Source organism: Sturnus vulgaris, chromosome 5 (assembly GCF_052056855.1).
Source record: "Sturnus vulgaris isolate bStuVul1 chromosome 5, bStuVul1.hap1, whole genome shotgun sequence".
Taxonomy (NCBI): Eukaryota; Metazoa; Chordata; class Aves; order Passeriformes; family Sturnidae; genus Sturnus; species Sturnus vulgaris.
Window position 1 is genome coordinate 6,522,448 of NC_142247.1, and position 6,000 is coordinate 6,528,447.

Genomic DNA, 6,000 nt, shown 5'->3' on the forward strand with positions numbered 1-6,000 from the left:
GGGACACCTTCCACTATCCCAGGTTACTGAGACCCCCATCCAGCCTGGCCTTGGGCACTGCCAGGGATGGGGCAGCCACAGCTTCTCTGGGCAGAATACCAAGGCATTGCAGATCAGTGGTCTCTTCCTGCAAAAGAAGCACCTAAACCATTAAAAAAATGGCATTCAGATTACACTCTGAAGTTCTAGACTTTACATTTTCTTCTCTGCAGTGGACAAAAAGAAAAAAAGTGTGTCCCAGATTTAGCCTCTGCACCCAAGAACGTGTGCCAACAAATTGATATTTTCATTACCTTGCAGTCTTTAACTCTGTTTCTGGTAGCAAGCAGCTGAAAGAAGGAGATATTAGAAAAAAATTCTTCATTGTGAGTGTGGTGAGGCCCTGGCACAGGTTTCCCAGAGAAGCTGAGGCTGCCCCATCCCTGGCAGTGTCCAAGGCCAGGTTGGACAAGGCTTGGAGCAATTTGGGATAGTGGAAGGTGTCCCTGCCCATGGCAGGGAATAGAATGAGGGGATCTTTAAAGTCCCTTCCAACCCAGGCCATTCTGTGATTCTACAATAGGAATTTTAGATGGCTGCACAAAGAAGCACCAAGGAAGCAAAACCTGTAATTCCTGAACCCCTGAGGAGAAAATTCAGTGATGCAATTACTGCTAAAGCACTCACAAAGGGAAGAGCCAAACTTTGGAGTGGTCAAGGTCAACACAACTTTCCACTGCTTCCTGTGGGCTTTTGCACCTTAGCAGTTCTAAGCTTTCTGCTTAAAAACAAAAGTGCTGTGTTCTAATTCAGCTTCCATAAGGCCTTGTAAGGTTGAAAACAATGTTAAATCACTCTGAGTCCCAGGTGTCCCTCCAATACTTCGTTCAACCCAACTGGAACTGCCCATTTAGTCAGAAGAAAAGGTGTAAGACACACCTGAGCTGAAACATTTGCCTAAAAGCCTTGGCCAAGAGTCACTGATATGATTTGAGATTGCAAGAAGATTTTTTTGATGCTTGCAGCAACTGCAGTGCCCTGCCTGGGAATTCTTAGAAGACTAAGGAAGAGACTTTGCTGTGGAAGGATGTGGGCTAGTGGCTAAAGGAACAGTGTGGTTTTCAAGAGAGACTCAGAGATTTATCCCAGGCAGCTCTTTACACTGTGACCTTCAAAAGGTCACATGAGGCATCAGGCTAATCATACCTAGGACATAGGGGTAGGTCAGAGGCTTTAATTAATCACAGCCCTGACGTTTCAAATCCAGACAAGGAAGGTGAAAAATCAGTATTATTTCAATAATTTGGGCCCTCTAGCTGATTATGTTCAGGATCAGATAGCCAGAGTGATTTAAGGACGTGTTGGCAGGTGCCCTGCAGCTGGCCTGTGACAATTCCCTGCTGGGTGCAGGCATTTTTAGCTGTAAATGAACCCACAGTATAATTGAAAGATTTCCCAGGCTGTGGCATGGGGAGCTGCTGTGGAATTCAGGAGCAGAGCTGTGCAAGCTGCCAGCCATGGAGAGTGGACAGCACCAAAAGATCCTGGAGAAGAGGAAATGGGGTCAGGAGTGGGAGTGGAGGGAGCAGCCACAGGGAAACTCCTGGGTAAAATTATACCTTGTAGTGAGAATATCTCATCATTAACTGTACACTGTGGAGGAGAGTCCTCTTTGATCTGTTCTAAATGCTCAGTTTAATTAAATTCCTTTTATTCTTCTTGAGAAGAAGGAATAAGGTTAACTAAAAGAGTTACCTTCTCTCCAGTGTTTTTCCCTTTATTCATCACTAAATGACAGCTCCAATCTTTTGAGCTGAGTTTCCCATGAACACTTTTATCTGGTAATTTCAACGTCCCATTTCTAGACCTTTTCTATTTCTGCCAAATACTTTCAATTAAAAATATAACCAAGAATTAATACAGTATTTCAGATATGCCAATAAGCTTGGTTTATCAAGGACTGTTGTAATATTTACAGAGCCTGTTTTGCATCCTGGGCTGTGCAGTACTCACACAACTTGGTTCTTGGATGTCTCTGCATTTTAAGTAAGGATTTTCACTGTCACCAGTGATGACCCACTCTTTTTTCTTTATTCTGAGTGATTTTCAGCTTTTATGAATAACTGACTTCTGGTGTTGCTTCTTTTTTCCCCTGCTAAATTCTGATTATTTTGTATTTATTCCAAACAGAAGATTCTGCTTGCTCTCATATTTCTATCTCATCTTGCTTTCCTAGAGCCTTCTAAAAGTTTTCAGGGCCATCCCTAGTCCTCAGTGACCTTCAACCACTTTGTGTAATCTCCAGAATTTTTGACTTTGCTGCTCACTCAGTTTTCCAGACCATTCATAAAAACAGCAAAGAATACATCTGACAATGTGGATCATTAAGACATCTGCTTCTAATCCTTTGCCAAAGTGAAAATGTCTAATTTTCTCACACGTTATTTTCTCTGTCTTATCTAATTTCTAAGACTGAGTAGTAATTTGACTTTTGCTTAAGGTGCTTACAAGGAACCTGATAAATATGTTTCAGATATTGGCTCTGTGAGATTAAACAAAAAGTACTTTGAATGAGGAGTGCTGCATGAAAAGTTGTCTCTGATGATTCTCATCTTATGTTAATATTGTCTATTCTCCTTATGCTCCTAATGCCAAATTGCATTAGACCTTAAAATGACAATATTTTGGAACATAAAGACAGCCTGCTGATATTTTTGATCTCTGTGTTTCAGCACAAAGTGTCCATCCAAACTGTTCAGTTATTTTTTGCTTTATTAAAATAGCAATCTTAAGTATGTACCTGGGAAGAATAACTGGATTTTGATGGAAAACAAATTCCATTGTGCACAGCAAGGGAAAACACAATTATCTTTACCTGTTAAAGCAGGAGATCTATTCTAGGAATAAATCTGCTGGAACTGATGTTCTGAACAGATCATTTCTGTACATTCATGAAGTCACCTTTCAAAGCTGTCTGGAAAAATAACCCCAAACTGCTGCTCTCTGGTGTTTAGTAGGGCTGCAAATTCAAGAGGCTTTGACTACAGTGAATCTTTCTGAAATAATTTTAGCAAATCAATTCATTAAGTGTTGAGTCCCTTAGGTGAAAGGGGAAGTGACTGAACTAACACATGCAGGAGAGAAGTTTGCAAGCAGAAGAAAGAGGGCAGCAAAAGGACACCCGATGCTCACCCAGGCTGGTTTCAGCTGGGGTTATCTGTGATCTGTGTGTTATCTGTGCAGCCCCGTGTGACACAGAGCTGTCCTGCATGGGACACTGCCCAGAACAACCCTCTGTGCTGAGGCTTTGGCTCTGGAATAGCCAGGGCATCTCTAAAGCTGGAGTGGTTAGCCTGGGCTAAAATCCTGGGATAAAATCACCACCCTGCTGGAATTGTGATTCTGAAGGGGAGGAAATCTGACGTGGCTAATGATTAAAATGAAAAATGTACAGATTCTTCCCCTCCTCTGGCAAATGCAGCAGAGGCAGTGGATCCTGTGAGCTGTGCCAGTGAGATTCTGGGAATATCTGCAGCACAGGGACTCCCTGCAGCAGCAGCCTCTGCAGCTGAGTGTCCCCAGGCAGGCAGCTCCCAGAGCTGCAGTGAAACCCCACCAGGTCAGAAAAGCTCCCTCATTCAAGAACGATGCCAATGCTTAATTTTGGAGGGGTTCCAACATGCATGACTGATTTCCCCATCATCAATTCCTCGATCACTTGCCCCATTCCTGCTCCTGGTGTCAACAGAGGGATTGGGTCACTGAAGGGAAATGGCCATGTGGTCCTGGTGGCCTGGCTTATGGCCACATCAAAAGGACAGAAAAGGGATGAATCAGAAAGATGTAAACATCAGCCTAATCAATGGATCAGCTTAATCACTCTGCAGGCCTAGCAAAGGACCATCCATCTGTTAATGACAGCAAAGGGATTTTTCCAGGGGTAATTACTGAGCAGCACATTTAGAAGGCGGGTTGTTCCACTTTAGTTTTCAATTACTGATAAAAAGGGAGAAATTAGAATATTTTAATGAACCGCCAGATGTCAACAAGTCAGTCTAATAAATTGTATGTGGAAGATAACAATTTACAGTTATAATTTGTCATCTCAGAAGCTCCAGTGGGAAACCACATCTTTCAGAGGCTCCCACAAGTTCCAGAATCATGCTGTGTGATAGCCCAGCTCCCACAAAACATTCAGCATGTCGAGAAGAGAGAGGGATTTGTGTCTGCATTAGGGCCCTTCTGCTCCCTTTCATCCACACACACATCACTCAGTGCACTTTTCATTGCAAGGCCAGCTCTTTCATGGACTGTTTTTTACCTTGGGAATGAAATTATCTTTATTGTCAACTTCTGTCCACTTTGCTGTGACCTTACTCAATGTCTAGGTGGGTCCAAAGCCTTGATTGAAATAGAGAAGCCCCAAAGGACTGTAACCAAATACATTTCAGCACACCTTTCTCACAAATATGTAACCAGCTAAAAGGCAGACATCCCATCCAAGCTGGTCATACAGATTTTCTCTGGCTGAAAAATCTGCCAGGGAAAGATAACTCCACTGGGAAAATCATCCAGTCAGCCCTAGGCACCTATTTTTGGGCAGGATGAATCATCTTCTAGAAGCACCTCTCTCTTCACTGGCTACCAGTAGAGACTAAAACTGATTTTTTTTATGCCTGATGTTAAATGAAGGAAGTCTTACTCTAAATCACAGTATCATTATGTTTCAATCCAAACAAATCTTCACGGAGTAAACCCAACAATTTGTCACACAATCAAACAGAGAGAATGGTAATGATCCTGACAATAAAATGGGAGGTGTCATTTATTCTAGAAATTCCAGTTAAAAAGTAGGAATGATCAAGGCTTAGGGCCTCCTCAGGAAAACTAGGTGCCAAATTTAAACCTCAGTAAAGAAAGCCAGTACTGGTGCTGTGCTCTCACTCTCTCCTTGCAAATACAGTAAAAACTCTGGGTTTATTTCCTGCATTTCCTTGCAGGGTTGGTACCTAGTATAGTAAACAAAAATGATCTTTGCATACAAGACAGAGTTCTTAATATGTCACATTTATGTAACTTCTTGGTGCCCCTTCAGGATTTTGAATAATAATTTTTTCAATAAATCAGTCCTGTGAGCTTTTGGCTCCCCTCTGATTTGCTGCCTTATGCAAAAATAGAATTGTTTTTTCCAAAAATATTTGCCAGCTTTCAGTTAAGCATCCCAAAAAGGTGTGGGGAGTGAAGTCAGTTTTATAAGTGAGCCCATCCCAGGCAGAAGGCTCTGTGCTCCATGGACAGTGCAGCCAGGGCAGGCACCACCCGTGCACGGAGGGGATGGGAAAGGAACAGCCCAAGAGCTGATCACTGCTGGGCTAGGGAATCCACACACACACCCCACGTGTCTTGAGACAGATTTTAGAAGCTTTCCAAGGCTGCTGCACCTTTCTTGGCAGGAGCCCACCTGCACACAGCTCTCAGGTTGTGGGTGAGGCTGGATTTCTGTCTCCAGGTCTGCAGACTCCCTCTGCCGTGGAGGGGCTGCATGAGCTGCCTTGAAACCTCGTGTTGCTCCACAAAAGGAGTAGTGCCAATGACTAAAACCCCACAGAAATGGAGCAAAACACCTTGGCCCCTGTCATTCATTTCACAGCCTCCTGCCCTCTCTTTCTGGCAAGACAAGTGAAGAAGCCTTTCCCTTTCCTTTCTTTTCCTTTCCTTTCCTTTCCTTTCCTTTCCTTTCCTTTCCTTTCCTTTCCTTTCCTTTCCTTTCCTTTCCTTTCCTTTCCTTTCCTTTCCTTTCCTTTCCTTTCCTTTCCTTTCCTTTCCTTTCCTTTCCTTTCCTTTCCTTTCCTTTCCTTTCCTTTCCTTTCCTTTCCTTTCCTTTCCTTCCCTTCCCTTCCCTTCCCTTCCCTTCCCTTCCCTTCCCTTCCCTTCCCTTCCCTTCCCTTCCCTTCCCTTCCCTTCCCTTCCCTTCCCTTCCCTTCCCTTCCCTTCCCTTCCCTTCCCTTCCCTTCCCTTCCC